At 40.9% G+C, this 19,983-nt stretch overlaps 1 long non-coding RNA gene across 1 annotated transcript in view; it reads right to left on the bottom strand.

The window, feature by feature from the left end:
• Nucleotides 1-986: 986 nt before the first annotated feature.
• Nucleotides 987-19,983, bottom strand: part of LOC133749905 (uncharacterized) — a 65,928-nt gene continuing 46,931 nt past the window's right edge. The window contains exon 3 of the long non-coding RNA XR_009864630.1: nucleotides 987-1,082. This is a non-coding gene — a long non-coding RNA (uncharacterized LOC133749905). The remainder of the gene's footprint in view (nucleotides 1,083-19,983) is intronic.

Below are 19,983 nucleotides of genomic sequence, written 5' to 3'. Positions count from 1 at the left end.
CCAGTCGGAGAGCAAGATCCAGCCAGATTGAAAGCCTGGGGGAGAGAGGCAGGGGGTCAAGGCACAGGGAGGTCTGGCCCGGGGAGCGGGAGGATGATGACAGGATAGAGGAAATATCTGCACGGAACAGATACACCCTAAAGCAGTCATCATCCATTTAGCATCTCTATTTGGGATGACCTTTTCTTATTAAAGTACTCAGTCTCTCTGGGGAAGCTTGAAGTCTCAGGAGAAGTATTGCTTTGTTCTAGACCAAAGTCTGAATGGTTACTTGAGAGTCATTGAGAATACATCACATGGGCGTCATCTGTTCCAATGTTTTCATAATTTTCCCCCTATCCAAATTCAGCCACGATAAAATCTAGACAGAAAGGTAATGAGTACATAGAGAAGGAAGTAGTAAGCTATTACCTTGCTCAATAGCACATAGTTCTGGCCACAAAACATGCTATTTGATTGAAATTTTCTAAATTTGTTTTTCGACAATGCCATTTGAAAACAGTAAATCAATGACAACTTTCTAATGTTTGACAACTTTAACTTACCTGGCACAGGTTCATTTTGATGAAGACATTTTTTTTCATGAGTGTGAATTATGAAAGAATAAAACTCAGACTCATTTGTTGTGGATTTTAAAATGTCACTAAGTGCTAGGCTTTCCATGTTACTTCCTTTAGGTGAGAAGAAGAAAACTATTTTCCTTAAGATATGCTAAAATTATTGTCATTTGCAATCAAATGAGCAAAACACTGACCATACCAAGGATTTTGGATGCCCAAGAAGTCTGGAGTTGGGTTTGATTCCAAAGACATTAATGCTAACTTGAACTTTGCTAAACATACAAATGACAAGATTTTTGAGAACACTGAATTCTGGTGACCCTCTGGCCTCAATGAAGGAAACATTAGTTTGAATAAAATCAATTTCTTTCCAATGAAAATATGATCAATCTCTTAGTTTGGTCATCAATTGAGAAAATTACCAGATACAGATTTCCAAATTTTAAGTCATTTGTAGACATCCCTGAACTTCATCATAAAATTCTGATTGAGGTCAAAGACAAGAAGGAAAATCCTTGCAATCTGTGGAGAAAAGATATGCATAATCATTATAATCATAAGAAAATATGCAAGAATTATCTGTCAAGCCTACGCAGTCAAACAGATGTTTAGAAAAGGTATGACAATTTTAAAAGTCACTTTTTTCATAATCCTAATGGTTTAAGACCACTAAATAGACACCTATTCTGTAAAAATAAAAAAGACACAGGGAGCAAAAGGAATAATAAAAATTCAAGAGATACTTGACACAACTTTATTTGAAGTTAATACTGTTACAACTCAAGATGCTAAATGTCAACAAAACAAAAATTTAAGGTCATGGGGTAAGGTTCAGCTACCATATAATTGTTCCACAAGTTAAGAGAGATTAGTTTATTCATAAATGAAGAAAGTGATGACTCGATTGCTTGTTCTGTGTTGGTTTGGCTTGGTTTTCCTTTAAAAGAAAATTACTCCACTACATTCATTCTGACTTTGGCTTTTGAAAGAGAGAGCCAATGTCATCTTTGTTTTGCCTTGAAATGCTTTTTGGATGGCTTCCTGGTTCTTTTTTTTTATCCCCATACATTTGGCATTAGTTGGGCTTAATGCTTGGATGAGGCAGGAACCTGGAAGAGACAGTAAGGTGTATCACTCAATAAAGGGACCCCTGGTCAGTATGATGGATAGTCCTCTGGACCTTGGTGGGGTCACTGTAGGGACATCAAGGTTTGTCTGCCTGGGAAAGTAGGACCCAGAAAAGAACCAAGATGGAGAACTTCTGATACCTGACAGCAATGGCAAACTTGGAGCTCTGTTGATTGGGAGAAAACAGTTCAAATTTTAAAATTGCCATGAGGAGAAGCAGGTCCCCAGTGTATCTTTCGAAGTGCTTTCCACCTTTAATTTAGATATTTCAAGGGAAATTTAATCCATATGTTTTGGATTTATTGGGACTTAACTCATAAATATGCTTCATCAAGGACTGCCAAGCTCTGCATTCACTAGAATCAACTAGTTTCTTGGGACAACACTACAGATGGAGGAAATTTGATATCCAAGGGTCCATCACCCAAACAAGGAAAGAAACCCTTAAGTTCAACCCATTGTCTATAAATAATCTTCAAGTAGTAAGTTACCCCACAATTCAGTCATGGCAAAATAAGCCACTCATGGTTGTAGGGGCACATACAGACACACGTACATTAGATACAAGTCCTCTCGCAGAAAGTTAACCTTTCTAAGGAAGGAAAGACGTTTCTGCTAGTATCTACATTTAAAAATTCCCTACAGACCCTTTCTCTCTCTGACAGGCAAACCACCACCTATGAGACTCTTTCAGGCCACAGGCTGAGAATCCCTGTACCTGCTGGCTATCCCTGTCAGGTCAGATAATTTTGGCCAGTTTTATGTTATTAAGTTTGTACTACTGAAATGTTTTTTCCCCAATATCAAGTGAAAATGTTATTTGACATGCTTTGTACAAACTCTATATTCCTTATTTTAAGATTATCTTGTATCTTCTTAGGGAGTCGTCATCTACAGGTTAAGAATCCCTATAATGAGGCTGGTGCTGTGGCATAGCGAGTAAATGTCCCGGCCTGAAGTGCCGGCATCACATATGGGCGCCAGTTTGAGTCCTGGCTGCTCCTCTTCCTATCCAGCTCTCTGCTATGGCCTGGGAAAACAGGAGAAGATGGCCCAAGTCCTTGGGCCCCTGCACCCACGTGGGAAACCCCCAAGAAGCTCCTGGCTCCTGGCTTTGGATTGGCGCAGTTCCGGCTGTTGTGGCCAACTGGGGAGTGAACAACAGGATGGAAGACCTCTCTCTCTCTGCCCCTCCTTCTCTCTATGTAACTCTGACTTTCAAATAAATAAATAAATTTTTTTTAAAAAAAGAATCCCTATAATGTTCTCAATGAGAAATATTAAGTATCTCAATGAGAATGTTGCTATTATTTCACTAAATATTAAAATTCAAGATGAACAGTTTTTATGCCCTTTTATTCATGTCTTTCAAGGAAATATATGATTTTAATATTCTGTGTATTATAGCATCTATGTTTAGGAATTTTCATAAGTAATGAATAGGAACCATATCCATTCAAATTTCTTATGCCAATGACACCTAATACCTCAAAGAATACAATACATCAAAGCACCTGAGGGCATCTAATATCCAAATATACATCAGGTATTATTGCATGGTTGTTATCTTCACATTCCCAAATTATAAAACGTGAGACGGGAGAGAGCAGTGTAGCATGATATGTCAGATGGGATTCAGGGATACACACACACTGAATTCTCACTTTTCCATGAGCATATATAGCAATGTAATGATGGACAAAATGATGTGCAATGCAGAATTAAGATGGCTTGAGCTAATGTCATCATTAGGCCATATTCCTCTAGCATGCCTTACTCAGGAGCGCTCAACAACTGTAAAGATACCTGTTGGTATGAAAGTATTGTGAAAAAAATGAATAATAATGATATGGGGGACAGATAGCTAGATTAGGGTCACAAGCTGAAAGCCACACTTCCCCTGCCCCATGTAATCTTAACCACTCACCTGTCCACCGGATGACCCCTTCCCCAGATATATTTCTCCTTACCTGGGACCTGGGGGCAGTACCATGTAACCATTTCCGTTTCAAAGCTCATAAGCAGCCTGGTAAAAGGAGGGCTCTCTCTCTCACTGCATGTGGACCCAGAGCAAGCAGCATACGATAATCTCTCTCTCTTTTCTTTTCCTGTCCCAGGGTCCCTGAACAATGCCCACATATGCATATGTGTTTTCCTCACTTTGTAAAAAAACCTTATCACTTTGCATGTTGTGTTTGTGCCTGTACTTAGAATGCTTCTCTAAGAAAGAGGCAAGAGCCTGGAACAGGAATTTAGGCCCAAACTAGCCCACAACAAGACTGGACAACTGGATATTAACATGTTATATAACTATTTTTAAAGGACATAAAATCCTAGGCCACACGCTCAAAGATTTTTGACTTGTGCAAGAGGGATAACATTGCATTCTTCCCCTCAACATAGTCTAGTTGCAGGATAGAGCAAGACATGGAGGTTCAAACACCACTCAGGCAGTTCTTTTCTGCAGGTGGAACTTGGTATCATGCAGCGCTCTGCCTCCTCCACTCTGCCCTATTGCAGTTGTAAAGGGCAGGAGTGAACCTTCCAACACAGTAACTGCGCGCTTTACACACAAAGTTCATCCTGCTGGGTGTGGTGATTTGTTGAGGTATACAACAAGCTTTCAGGAAAAAGGAAAACAGAGACAAAAGATGAAAGAGAAAAGACAAACCAAGTAAGTAAAGAATGCTTGCTGGTTTACTAGTGGTGAGAGCCACCAAATCCCTCTGCTGGTTTCAGTGCAAGATAAATAAGGAAGGAATTTTGCTTCTTAGCCTTGGTTTGAGAAGCACTGGATTGAAGCAGTCTTAGCCTGAGCAGCTAAACCCTGCCAAGAACCTTGGCCAATTTACCTGGATTACTCTACTAACTCCTCCTTCCCCACCCACAGCCTGGAGGCCTTCAACTGCTTCTGGGCTGCTGGTCTCCACCCTACTGCCACACAAAGCAGCATTCTCCCCATGGCCATTTGAGTGGTAAACCCTCCAGGGGTCATCATAGCTAACAATTAGATTCCTACTTATTCCAAAAGGCAGTTTTAATTTTTCAGTATGCTCCTAAATACATTGGAATGCTTATTTATTCATCAAGAAAGGCTGTTGGCTTATAAGTCTTAGTTTCTTTTTTTTTTTTTTTAAGAAAACTTTTATTTAATAAATATAAATTTCGAAAGCACAACTTTTGGATTACAGTGGTATTTCCCCCCATAACCACTCTCCCACCCATAAACCATCCCATCTCCTACTCCCTCTCCCATCCCATTCTACTTCAAGTTCATTTTTAATTATCTTTATTTACAGAAGATCAACTTAGTATATACTAAGTAAAGATTCCAACAGATTGCACCCACACAGACACACAAAGTATAAACTTCTGCTTGAATACTAGTTTTACCATTAATTCGCATAGTACAACACATTAAGGACAGAGATCCTACATGGGGAGTAAGTGCACAGTGACTCCTGTTGTTGATTTAATAAGTCTTAGTTTCTAATTTTTGCAACAATTCTGCAAGGTAGCAAGACCCAACATATTTAACTCTAATTGACTTTTCATGACTGAAGGTGGCTGAAGGTCATTTCCACTCAGGCTTGGTTAAGTTTTCTTCTTTATTTTCAGATATACCCTACAAGGGAATGATCGGATAGGGCAGAGGCCCTTTGAGGTGACTGGACCCCAAGGGAGCCTTTCTGAACAGTGAGCCGCATCATTCAGTTCTAATTTCCATTGGGGGCTTACCAAAGAAGAAGGGTCCTTCATGGAAAAGGTCAGCTGGGGAAAACAGTGGCAGAAAGAAAAGCTCTGGGCAGCTCTTAGGTCACAAAGAACAGATCTGCAACCTACTATCTCATCAAGGAAGATAGCACTGTAACTCAGGAACCGGGATGGCAAGAATTTCATGGAACCTGAGAACCAGCTTAATTTCCTTCTGCTTTCTATACACCTTGTGCCAATATTGGCATCAGTATTAGAATCCCTGTCCTTAGGAAAATATATGTCGTTGTCTATGGGCACAACACTAAGGGTGCAGTCAGGGAAACCATTCCCCACCCCACAGCCTCTATAGTAAGCAGAAGAACAACAAGGATTCCATCACAGTGGACACTTTTTAAGAACACTAAGCAAACTCTAAGCCAGATAAGTAACTCAACCTAAAAACAACTGTCAATCATTAAGATACTTAAATTTTGTGTGACTGGTGGAGAGTTACCAGCAAAGTAAAAGAGAGTGAAAGTCCAATAGGTCAGGGAGTATAAGGCAACAACATGGTTCTAAGAAAGCCAATGACTTCAGCTCTTCCGTCCTAGGAGATGTCAAGCTATTAATAGTGTTTAGTGGACACTTAATATGTATGTCCATTAGGAATCCATCCCCGTTCTTTGGTAGTACAATACCAACTCCATTTTTCCTGTGGGAATAGCCTCTTCAGCCCTACTCTCAATCTCAGCATGAGCAAGTATCTGATGCCTCAACCAGTTTGCCTGGCCCAGGTCAACAGTGATCAGAATGGGGTTGAGGATATGAACAATTTAGGGTAAAAACAAAACAAAACAAAAAGGGCATGGCTTGTGCCAGAGCTACTGGGGGAAATAAAGAGCTCTTTTCTCCCTGGACTTGCATCTGTGAAAGTGAAAGTGTGACTACCAAGGCACCACAGCATGCAAAACTGAGTCCTGTAGTGTCCTTGGGTTCCTGGATGAACCTTGCTCTGGACTCATCAGAAAAGTAGCCAGTTCTATTTCTGTTTCAGCTGGTTGCATTGTGGCTTTCTGTCTCCTACACTTAGAAATCCTAGCTAATACAAAATAGCATCAAGTCAAAAAAATGACTTATACAAAAGCATAACATTTTAAAATGAGCAAGTAGACTAATTTAACTAGAGTGAGAGTCCATATAAGAGAGTAATGAGAAAACCATATGATCATCTCAATAGATGTTGAAAAAGCATTGGACAGATTCCAACACCATATGTGATTTTTTTTTAAACAAAAGTCTTAAGTAGAAATGGATGGTTACTTCCTTATCATGATCAGAACATCTATTTTAAGCCTCATAGTGAGAGATGAAACACCAGAGGCATTTTAATTAAAATTAGCCACAAAACTAGAAGGTAGAAAGATGTATCAACAATTTTTAGATCTGAAAGTTGCATAAATTCCCAACACAACTATTTTTCTTCTTTTGTTCTTGAGCAAATGAACAAAGTTTAAGTTTTAAAACCTGAACTAATGGCTGAAAAGTCCATCTAAGAAAACACAGACAAGAAAAAGTAAGACTTATACTAAAAGGTGTTAAAACATATCTTAGTGCAACAGTAATACAATTGTATTGACAATAAGGTCTATAGATCAATAAACTTAGCTTATAAAATTGATGATCTGGCAGTATTAAATTTAATTTTTCTTCATTGAATTTTGAGCAGTTAGCTGTTATTAGAATGGGTCCAAACTTTTTAAACAAAAGGCAATGGAAGAAAAACAAAAAAGAAGATGTAGTAGAGGAAGATACTAGAGAGAAAATGATGAGTAGATTAGCTAGGCAATGATTAACATGTCTTAGGAAAACTTAAAGATCAACATCAAATTTAGGAAAAGAATTACAACAAATGTCAAAAGATTAATATTCTTAAAATGCAAACCAATTGCGCAAGAAAGATACTTATTTCCTAATAGAATCCTAACAAAAACACAAAGTTAGATAATTCTTTAGGCAAAAAAAAAAAAAAAATTGCAACTGGTCAACACAGGAAACAAGCACTCTTGCAATCTGCTAACGGGAAAGAAAATTGTTTAAACCTTTCTGGAAATCAGTTAGGCCCTAAAAATCAAGAACTTTAAATATTTCACGCTTTTTGACCTGTGGATTCTGTTCTACTATGCATCCAGAGGCTATAATTGGAGATAAAAATAAAGCATTGAGGACAAGAGTTTTCAGCATATCTGTAGGCAATTTAGCAAACGTTGATCCAGTTAAATAAATAAATAAATTATAATACATCCATTTCAATTTTTAAAAATCAGAAATTTATTCCACAAATTTAAAAAATTATGAATTTTAGAGCATAATAAAATACAGTTTATTAAATGTAAGTAATAGAATTGTAGGTTACTTTTATTACTTATGAAAGATTATTTTGGTTTGTTTATCTGATTTCTTAAAGGAAGATCAGAAAGAAAAATGAAAGACAAATTTGTAGTTATTATTTTAGATCATTTTTATTAATATAACAACTGAAAACTGCTATGGCTTTTTTTTTTTTTTTTTTTTTTTTTTACAGGCAGAGTGGACAGTGAGAGAGAGAGAGACAGAGAGAAAGGTCTTCCTTTTTCCGTTGGTTCACAATCCAATGGCCACTGTGGCCGGCGCACCGCGTCGATCCAAATCCAGGAGCCAGGTGCTTCTCCTGGTCTCACATGCGGGTGCAGGGCCCAAGCACTTGGGCCATCCTCCACTGCACTCCCCGGGCCACAGCAGAGAGCTGGCCTGGAAGAGGAGCAACCAGGACAGAATCCAGTGCCCCGACTGGGACTAGAACCTGGTATGCCAGCGCCGCAGGCGGAGGATTAGCCTAGTGAGCCGCGGCGCCAGCCCCTTCTATGTTTTTTTTATTTCCTTAATCAAATTATATTGAACATATATAAATGTCGATTTTTTTATTACATTTTCCTTTTAATAAATGAAATTTTTTTAATGAAATTTTAAGCATATAGTTTTAATTTTATATATTTTTGTAGTTTTAACTTTATATATTTTAAGGTAACCCTTGAATTTAAAAAATAAACTGTTTAAATAAACATATGATGTTTTGAAACAGGACTACCAAGTTTAGCTGTGCAAGAATTGCTTATGTTGGTTACTCTTGTCACCATAACTATATGAAGGAGTGGGCAGAATTACTCTTCTCTGGGGTGTGGGGGTCCTTTGGTAACTCTGCCTAGAGAACATCAGGGGCAGGGCAGGTGTTTGATGCAGCGTTAAGACACCACTTGGAAATTTGGCATTCCGTATCAGAGCATCTGGATTGGAGTCCCAGCTCCATTCATGCTTCTAGCTTCTTGCTAATACACACCCTAGGAGGCAATAGGTGATGGATGGCTCCAGTACTTGGGTCTCTGTCACCCACAAGGAAGACCTGGATTGAGTTCCTGGCTCTAGGCCTTGTCCTAGCCCAGGCTTGGTCACTGTGGACATTTGAAGATGAAACAGAGGATGAAAGCATGGTCTCTCTCTCTCTCTCTCTCTGTTTCCTTCCTCCTTCTCCCTCTCTCTCTCTGCATTTCAAATAAATAAAATAATTAAAATTGTATATAAATAAAGCAAATATCTGAATAGGGATTTTAACATTTGTAACTTCGAAATCAGATGTTGTTCTTATACATTTACTCTTGCCATAATGTCTGGCATAGAGATTGGTACCCTGTGGGATATTCAGTCAGTATGGTAGATGTCTAGAAAAGCACACATTCCAACCTTTCTAAGTCTTCATTTCATCATCTGTACCATGGATACATCTGTGTAAAGCCCCCAAAGCATGTGCCTGACTCAGAGATAGTTCTATAGATTGGGTTCTGCTGAAATTCATGGCCTCCCTGGCTCTCCAGAGCCACACTGCGGTTCACTGAAATTGAGAAGCTGTGCCAACCCTGTGGCCGGGCCCACTTCCCAGAAATCTCCTCCCCCTGGCCTGGCTGCGTTCACTGCAGCAGAACATGACCTGGACACTCCCAGGACAGAGGCAGGCATCCAAGCTCTTCCAATGGCTGCCCAAATGATTAGAAATGTAATCCTTGGTAGACCGTGTGAATCATTTATTGATAAGCAACAATAGGTAAGGAATTCCCACACTGGCTGAGCAAGTATAATCTGTCACTCAAACTCAAGTCCGCGTATGTGAAGACAATTCCTTTCCCAGTTGTCTTTGTCAGCCATGTGTCAAAGTGGCCTAACGTTTAGAGGAATCTAAACTTCAGATGTAGATTTCTGAACCTGATCTGCTGGCATTCTGCCTGAGCCCCTCCCTGCAGACATGAAGTTAAAAGAGAAGAGGACTGGTGGACAGAGGGAAGGACTTTATCATGTTTTCTAATGGATTAGTTTTTTTTTAAGAAAAAAAAAAAAAAAAGTTGTTGCTAATGGTGTCACCTCAGAAAAATAGACATTCTCCGAATGATGCAATCCTGTCTGTGTCAAAGGAAAAGTGGGGAAGAGTGTGGGGAGTTCCAAGCCATCTGCTGACAATATGTGGGGTGTTATAAGAATCTCACACCTTCTATTCTGTCTATTGTCTCTGAAGTCTACTAAATCTTTTCTAAATCTACCTGCACAGGCAGTTACTTGAGTGCTGATGTCCCGATCTTCTGCCAAACCTGAAGCTGGGAAAAGGGAAGACTATCCCACTGTGGAAGCTACCCTTAAATGAGGGACAAATGGTGCCACCAACTTGGCTCAGAAAAGCGATTGCAATAGGTGCTTTTTCAGATACCCGACTTGAACTTTCTCATGTCCCATCAGCACCTTGATGTCAGCTCAATTGTGGGCTTTTAAATATACTCGATGGACAGGTAACTTATTCCCTTTTTCAGACTAGAAAATTCTCAGCTTCCCACTATAAACTAAATACCCCTCTCCTTGGAAACCTCAGCCCAGGCCTGTGTGATATCAAACACCTATGCTGGGAAAAACAGGAGCAAACAAAGCCATAAGGGACCGCCTTTGAAATGGAGCCTGGGAACTATTCAACCACTTAGCAGTATTTGTTTGCTTTCCTTGTTTCCCCAGAACTGTGTTCACCTGGAGGCAACAACCTGCACTTTGTCATTTGTTGAGATGAGGAGGGGCAAGGGAAGGGAGGCACTGGCTGGCTTGTCAAAGCATTTCCAACAGGAGACTTTGAAGAGTTCATAGCTTAAGTAACTCTCAACCTGCTGTTCCTTTCACCTGCAGATGTGCTGAGTGCTGTGGCCGACTGGGCTTGGGCCTGATTCTGTAGTCATTACTTAGCAGAGTTCCTGGTTCCCTGGTATTGATGGAGAGTTTTGTCTGTATTGGAGAGGTAGGGACCGCACCTTGGCTGGAATGAGCTTTGCATTAGGTATGTTTGAGACTATTATTTTCCTCCATGGATTCTAATTGCTGGTATCAAAAGGATTAAAGAAACAAGGAGCTCTCTTTCCCAGGAACAGCCCAGCTGGTTACGCATTAATCACTCAAGCAGTAGAGTGGGAAAGGAGACACTTTCTTCCACTGATAATGGATGGAGTTCAGGTCCTTAGAATCCTTCAGATCACCTACAACTTTATTTGGGGGCTGCATCTTAAAAGAGCACAAGCTGAAGGGACCATTCATTACTCAGGGTGAAATACCATGTGTGACAAAACCAGACCTTACTGACTGATACCCTTAGTGGGCCACAAGTCAAAGGAATGTGTTTTCCTCTTCTCCAGGGCTCTACCATTTTGGTGCTGTGTCTCCTCCCTCTCTCTGCAATCAAGTAATGTCATGACTGTATCTTGGGTTCAAATACTCCAAGAAGGATTTCGGAAGATTATGTTAGTCACTATGTAATATATAGTGCTCTGTTGATCAGGGCTTAGTACACATCTGCCCATTGCCTGGCCTCTATCTGGAACTGCCTATAGCTCTGATTCTCAACTGTGGCCCACAGATGAGATCCGCTAGTGCTATCCCATGGTATGGCCTGTTTTGGCCAATTCTGGAGAAGCAGTGATGGGAGTTGAGTTTTCTAAATATAAAGTCTTCAAAAATCTCATGGGATAGTTATACCCACCAATCCCATCTAGAAAGACTTGACTGCTTATACCACTTGGGACCTTGTAGCTTGGCCCTCTCTCCCAGACCCCCTCCATCTCCTTCCTCCTCTCTTGGTTTGGTTCTGGTTACCCCTGAGATTCTGAATTTGTATTCCCTGCCTGTACTGGCCATGGTTGGAGTTAAATTCTGCTCTTTGAATTAGGTCAGCATATTCCTCAATATTAAGTAGAAATGGAAACTTGATGCCTCTTTCTGTGTAATGCTTGTAGGAATCCCTTTTATAATTGCAATTCAAGAATTGTTCCTGTTTAGTCATTTCAGGCCTTCTACTTGATTGCTTGAACCATAAAGAGACTTTAAACCTCTTCTACAGCTTCCCCCAAGAGTATATGGCATTTTTGAAAAGTTCCCTGCCTTCTATTGTAAAAACTATAGCTAGCCACACCACCTCTCCAACCACTGTAGTCAAATCTCTGCTACACTATTCATGTGCACTGGCTTGTCCACGGCTTCATGGCTTCCCTTATCTTTTCCATGTATGATCTGAATAACCTCCTACAACCTATTCTTAGTACCTGCTATTCTACCTTTTCAAACAAGGATAGAAGCCTAACAAAGTTATGGGCTGCATGGTTAAGACTTGGCCCAAGGTCACAAGGCTAGTAAGTGGCAGGGCAGAACCAAGGAAAACCAGAGGCTTGAGGCATTTCTGATGCTCAGGGCTCCTGTTCAGTTTAACCCCCTCCTTCACCATTTGTCCAAATCCAGAGTGAGTTGATTTCTTAGAGCATAGAAAGATGAACTTTGGAAAGTATCTAAAAAACTAACAAGTTATCACATGTCACCCCTCTAAAGGACATTGTATTTTAATGAGCTTCATTCAGTTACATAACATGAAGGAAGATTCTCTTAAATGCGAAGTTGTAAGCATTTGTGAGAAATCAGCCGGGGAGGTATTGGAGAAAAATTGGAACTTTATGATACCTCTCAGATTGTATCACTTCCAAAATCCCCAACAGATGGATTCCCATATTCCCTATAATGCCAAGCACTGATTTATGCACCTGCTAGGAGTGCAAGTACAGGCAGAGGCTCCATTTCCATTCTTCTTAGTGGGGTCTATGTTGTATTCCAATCTCACTCTTATTCATCAAAAAGGCATGGACTTGTCTTGCATACTCTCCCAGTCCAGTCTTAGCCCATTCCTTGCCACATCTAAGAGCACCAGGTCTCTGACTATAATAAAAGAGCAGCTCAGCAATCCCAATATTGAGCCAGTGGCAGGCAGCAAGGGTTAAACAGTTTTGCAGGAAGCAATCCTGGCGCAACCCTGTGAATCTTTTTCACATTTGCTGCTTATTCATAACCCAAGACCATCTGCTGCACAAGTAATGATCAGCAGCTCCTGTTTCAGATGTCAACCGCCCCAGCTGTTTCTCTCTCTCTCTCTGTAAACATTAAGGAGGGAGACACAATTATCACAAAATTAATATTCTGGCTTGATTATTGCTGGGAAGTGAAATGAAGACTGATGAATTTTCCTCCACACCTACCATCACCTCAGCCCCACACAGTGCACACCTTCACTGCACAGCCCAGGTCAAATCCTCCCAAAAAGCCCATGTGACCTTTGGAGCCTGTTCTGGGACCCAGCTCAGTTGGAAATGCAAAGATGAGTTGTGTGTGTGTAGGAAAATTGACAACACACTGGGCTTTGCAGGGATTTGAGGATAAAGTCTATGATGAAATTCAGGAATGAGACTTGAAGATGGTCCATGTGGCCCAGTCTAACTCATAGATCTGCTTTCACAGAGATTATGCAAGCCACCATCACTCTTTCCTTCAGCACTCTTTAGTTCCAGGTAAATTTCATACACATATCATCATGGAGAACATGTTCCCTCTTTGGTTTCTTACTTAACCACTCAAGGCTACAGAACCTGGAATGATGACTCTTCATGAGTGCTGCCTTTAATTATTTAAGAAACCTAGACTAAGCATCAGTATATCTTCCTTCATTCATAAGCATGCATTAAAGCACCTTGCATGAGGGGTTATGAGAAGCAACACTCAACCCAGAACATTCCCTGTTCTTTCAGGCTTTATTCTGGCTGATACTGAAGAAAGGGTAAGAAGCAGACGGCCTGCTGCTCTCAGTTCTACTTAGTCTTACTTGCTGTGAGACTGCTGCATTTTGTTATGGAAAACCTCATTATGGGAAGCATGTTTTATTTTGGTGTGCATACATGGGGTATGGGTGTTTGTGTACCTGTACCTGCATGGACACATGTGCTGGCATGTGTGTGTAGGAGTTGTAGGGAGAGGATGAATCCTACAGGATCAGAATTTCATGATAAAATGATAAAATGTCAATGACTTCTAACCCCATCCTCGTATTCATCCTAACTATTCTTAAGTTCCTAGGATACAGGTCCAATTCTTTGCTTCTGTTCAACTTACCTATTTATAGTATGGTATAAAATGTTTATGGGCAATTCCTCTCTCTACCAATAGCATGGATTTGTGACCTGGGTGAGTTATAACCCTACTTCCTTACTGAATCAATGGGAAAGATCACAAGTGTTGTAAGGAGTACTGTAAGATGAAGAGCAAACCACTTCGTAAAAGATCTATCAACAATGTGTGAAAAAGCAGGAACTGCTATTGTTGGAGAAGAATCTTGAAGGATGATGACATACTGGTATCACTCCTAGAGTGTGAAGTCAGCTATAGCCCCTTCCCCATCCTGAGCTACACATGTGGTGGTTAAGTCTTGGAATTCTAGCACTTTCTACACCTTTGGTATGTTCTACACCTCTCTGTATCTGAGCATCTTTCTGTGCCAAATGAAGATTAGTATGAGTGCCATGTACTCATTGCATGGAACTATTGTGCAGAAAAATGAGTTGATAGACACAGACTGATGAAAACAGTACAATAAGTACTACTCAAGTTTAAACACTGACATTACTAAAGAAAGAAGAGAAAAGCAAGGGATGCTGATAAACAATTTTTCTAATGGCAAGACTCTGTGCACCCAGCTAGACCACAGCTCATCCTGGGCATGGCAAGCTGAGAGTACACATTCTCTAGACTGTCCTACTAAGGTCATTCCCAAACTTGAATTAAAGTCAACACCCAAGGTACAGTTCCAGAGTCTTGTAGGTTATCCCAACATGATGACTTGGAAGGAACAGCATTCATTTGGACATAAGAATTCTACCATCTTTGTTAAATAACACATTCTTGCACAGCTACCATTTTTCAAGGAGTAAGAACAAGATGGGGGAATGAGAAGAGAACACAAAGGTAGTTTGATGGCCTATGAATAACTACCTTCCTGAGAACAACTGTGTGTCCCACATTGAGAAATTCAAACGCGTATTTATCAAAATCACTTAGGTTTGTAAAAATGAAGTGGAATTATTTGGAAAATGAGGAAAAAAGGACAAATTAGTATTCCACACATGATCTCTTTACATAGCATCTTTTCTTGGTAGATTTCAATCCTGATTCAATTTACAAATATTGGATTTGAATTACCACTTATAAGCCACATGTCCTGCAGAAGAATGAAAAATTTATAAATTGAGGCACCCATTTCAGAGCCATATGTAGGAGAAATTACAACAAACCAAGAAAAGGGCCTCCTTTTTTTAGGTAGAAATAGAGTGATTTAACTTAGAGTGTGTCAGCTTTAACATCAGCTGAAAAACAGCTGCTCTCACGAGGAGGATGCCAGAAGAGTGAGACTGGGCGGAAGTTGACATGAGAGCTGTTTAGTTCTTTAATGCTCCTGTGTGTGGATAAAAGAGTGAGAAGGAGGGGATCTTCTTTGGCACAAGCAGCAATTCCAAGCGGTTCTAGAAGTTTCTGCCTCACTGAATCTGATCTTTCCCAATGGCCGGCTGGAAGAGAGGACCAGGGCCAAACACATGGAGCAGTGATGTGGTGGGGCGACGGGTCAGGCACCTGTGAAGCTGCAGCCACATTACGTTCTTCAGAAGCTGCTTTTTGACTTAACCGAGCACAATTTTCCATCCCATATGTGCAAAGCATTTCATCCATTAGCATCTTCTTGGCTCCTTTGGGCTTCATTTTTTTTCCATACAAAAAAAAAAAAAAAAAAAAGCCAAAAAATGAAAACCTCCTCAAACTCCAATCATCACACACAAATATTGTGCTTCTGAAACCCACTCCATTTTCTCCTCCAAGACTGGCATAATTTAACCTGTAAAGTCTCAACTGCCACCCCCATCTGCTTTTGATTAATGCAAGTTCCCCCTTTCCTGGGTCTGAACCCAATCACATTAAATAAGGTACTTTGCTAAGTGTTGTGAGGCGTAACAAGGGATCATGAACAGCTGTCTTAAAGGAGCTTACATTTTAATTTAATGTAATTTAATTTTAATTTAATTTCCATGTAACTGCCTGTCTGATTTCCTCAATTTCTACTGTAGACTACCCTTCTACCCCTCAAAAAACAACACATGCTTGCTTTACAAAAATGTGCAAACTGATGCTGTAAATCCTGTGTTATTAAAGTAGTAGGGCACATGTGTGTCTACACACACACACACAGGAGATACATATATATACAAAATAACCACGTCAGATTCTAAAGTCTAACCTCACTTTAACTTAAACAATGTGAGAGTCTTCTTTTGGAATCTGTAACAAAATGTCCCGATCTAAGGCGTGCAAGCAGCCAGCTGTGACTGCTGTGGTGAGGATGGTGTTAAAGGGGAGAGAGAATGAAAGCAAGAAGAGCACCCAAGGACACCCTGGCAGTCGAGCCAGCCTGAATGAGTGTGGGAAGGGAGCAGAGTCAAGGTAGATTTGCAGGTCACTTTGCAGGATCTGATGATTCCCTGGGTTTGAAGAGATCTGAAGAGTTTGCAGTCTTCATTTCCTGGTGATGATGGTGTCATTAGGGAGAAGGCACTTATATTTGGGATACAGAATTTATTAAGAGGAGCAAGCAGGGAGTGGTCACATAATGGAATAAGTTTAGACTACATCAAAGTTTGAGATCACACAGGAAATTTCATGTGTTTCTATCTGGCCAGCTGCTGCAAATGTAGAAGACATGAAGCTGAGAAGATAAGTCACTGCCACAAAGCATCAAGCAGAGCAGTGGAATGACCAGTCCATGACATGGGTAAAATCAAGGGGTGGGTGGATGACCATGTGAGATAGTGCAGGCCTCCAGGAAGGGAAGGATTTGGGGTTTGTCCTCTGGATCTGGCAAGCTGGAAGTTCTTGCCAGAGAATCACAGGGATCTGGGTGAGGGGGCAGCAGTGATAGGGAGTTGGGAGTTGGTGAAAAACTGTCAACCGGAAGTGGCAAGAGCCACACAGATCATCACAGTCATGCTGGATTTCATTATGCAGCAGCACAGCTTTTAGTGAAAAGGGATCAGAAATCTGTTTGAGGTGGAGCAACAGCAAATCCATGCACATTCCTTGGAAATATGCAGAGTATCACTCTAGTTTCTAATCTGCTGCTTTCAGATACAATGCACATGGGTGATCGGTGTGCCCCAAGAGTGGTATAGAACTCAAATTCATTTCAACAAATGAATAGAAGAATTTGAAGGCTAAATATACACAGGTGGATGCATAACCATGCCAGTATTAAGAACATCAACACAAACTTTCCTGGTCACTAGTTAGTAGCTGATTAACACTAATATTAATCAGTTGACAAACAATGCAACTGAATGGTTAAATGTTTCCTCATTAGAATTTAGTAGGCATCAGAAGTTCAATTATAAGCTATGGAGTCGGCCAGGGCTCCGGAGCCTTCCTTTGTGCAAGGGAATTTTCAAGGATATTGATTCAACCCTTAGTTGCTCTACCACTCTCAGCCCTACAATGTGTCCAATTCTTGAATCATTTAAAGTGTAGACTAGTAACAGGCATTTGGCACAGTGATTAAGATGTTGATTTTGGGATGCTGGCATTCCATATTGGAGTGCCTGGCTTTTAGTCCCAGCTCCACTTCTGGGTAGTAGTACATGAGAGCCCAAGTACTTGGGTCTCTGCCTCCCATGTAGGAGAGCTAGATTGAGTTCTAAGCTCCTGGCTAGGATCTGGCCCCAAGCCCTGCTCATTGTTCATATTTAGGAAGTGAATGAACAAGTCTCTCTCTCTCTCTCTCTCTCTCTTTCTCTTTCCCTGCCTCCCTCCTTCCCTTCCTCTCTCTCTTTTTAAATCTGAAATGAATAAATAAATAAATATCAGAAAACTGAATAGAAGAGTTTATTTTTAAAGGTGTTGACTGGTTAATGGTAGGTATATATTTGTGATACTTGTGTAATGCTACTTGGTAGTTCACAGATATTTATCAACAATTCAGACCTCCTCTGAAAAAGCAAGTCCTCACTACCTTGAAATGCCATGATAAGGTTGAGATCTAGGTTATGTCTCTTCACATTTTAAACCATATCCACGTAAAGTTCCTTGGTTCATGACTATATGGGACTAGTCATCAATTTCCACCCTTAGCGAGAAATATAAAAATGCTCATAAGTATACAGGTGCCTTATGTGCTACACTTATTATACTGTCTTTTGATCTTGAGGTGCTGAACTTGGAGTCTTTGACAATCCTAAGTAACTTTTGACCCCTCCTAGGTAGAGGTAGCTCAACATAGTGGTCAAGAGAATGCCTTTGCACTTCACTGTCTGGGTTCTCTTCCTATGTCAATTGCCACCTTTGAGCTGGGGACAAGTTGTTTAATATATCACTGTCTCAGTTTCCCCATACATAAAATGAGGACAAAAACTAGCACCTCTCTTGTCTTGTTATTATGAGAATTAAACTAGCTAGAACATGTTATATATGGCTGGGACATTGACAAGCACGTGGTGACTTTAGACACATATATGGTATTTGTGAAGGTGTTACTTCCTACTCATGTAAAAATCATGGCCAATAGTTTCCCAGACTCCAGAATAGAATATAGTTGCCTGAAGAACCTAAGAGGTTGGCCTAACTTATGCTCTCATATTGAACAATGAAGACTTTAGTAACAGGCTATTGGGTAGCTCAGAGAAAATGAATATTCACCTGGGGCTTGGAAATGCTCTCCTTACTAGGAGGAGTTACACAGTGAAAATTTTGAGTCATTGCCCCCCCACTATCTCCATCCCCAGTTACCTTTCATTATACAGCATTTGCTGATCTCAGGTCTTCACCTCTCTGCCTAACCTTTGGCCCACTTAACCTATGGTAAAAAGAAGAATTTTGGAGATATTCTAGAATCAACAGGGACTAGGCATGTAACAAGACACACTCCTTAACAGTACTTATTTAAGAGAGCGGTTTCCCAAACCTTGGGACTGCCGGCATGAGCTATTCTTGGGTGAACTTCCTAGTTCTCCATCACTGGCAGTCGGAGGTGGCTGTTGAGTAAGTCTAGGTGATCTTCACATAAAGCATAAGAGAGAGCCACCTTTCCAACAAAGCTCCCAGACTGCAGGCCCCATCTGAAGCCAGTCATATCTCCCGATGTAGAGCTGAGACCAGAGGCCATTCAGAGGGAAAACAGCAGCAAGCACTAGGAAGAAAAAGCTGGGGGCAAACTGCCTTTTCTTACTAGACCTCACGGGCCTTCCTGACCAGAGGAAATGGTATGCCAAGGTCCGCGAAGCGTCTTGTTTATCACATGGTTGGGCCCATAGGAATTTTCAACAAGTATTAGCTATCTTAATTACTCTAACTTTGATTTTAAAGAAAGATGAGGAAACTGAGGCCCAGAGAAGTTAAATAATGCGCCACAGTCTCAGCTGAGGGTGTGGCTCAAACAGGGACCAAACCATCTGCCATCGGAGCTGCATGCGCTCAAGCTCTTCATCAGGATGGGAGGAGGACACTCTGGGGGCTTCCAGGGCTGTAAATTGCTCAACCCAGGCTGCCTGGGGTCCTTCCTGGGTGGGATTGCCTGGAGCGTGGTGACTTCCTGACAGCAGCAACAGGGGCAGCAGAGGCAGGAGTGGCTCAGTCCGGCAGGCACGGCCGTTCTGGCAGTTGACATTGTTTGTCTGCAATCACAAGTGGTCACTATCAAGAATTACTATTTGTGTACCCATGAGTCACAATACACCAGAGTCATGAGAGCCAGATGGCCAGATGTCACAACTGACCCAGACAAAACCCTCGGACCAGTCCCACGTGTGTGGTGTGTCAGGCCTATATCCATTCATAAAACAGCTCACTCCCAAAATATAAGTCTTGAGAAAAAAAATAAATCTGAAGTTGTTTGTGCAATACTGAGATGAGCTGTAATTGATGCCCAAGCCTTGCACCCCACATCTCTCCTACTTTTAATTCTGGATTAATTCATCCATGGTTCAAAGCAGAGGATGAAATGCAGTGTCCATCATTCGATCCTAGAAAACAGGCGTCAAAAGACGTAAGTTGTTGAGCAGAGAATAGTAATGTTCTTTTCACTACTGTAAATACTAATGCTACACAAAGATCTCATAGCCAGAATTAGACAGATGTGTCACCAAGCCCC

The sequence above is a fragment of the Lepus europaeus genome, chromosome 20, assembly GCF_033115175.1.
Source record: "Lepus europaeus isolate LE1 chromosome 20, mLepTim1.pri, whole genome shotgun sequence".
NCBI lineage: Eukaryota > Metazoa > Chordata > Mammalia > Lagomorpha > Leporidae > Lepus > Lepus europaeus.
The sequence above is the reverse complement of the archived record's forward strand: the minus strand, read 5'-3'. Positions and strand labels throughout refer to the sequence as shown.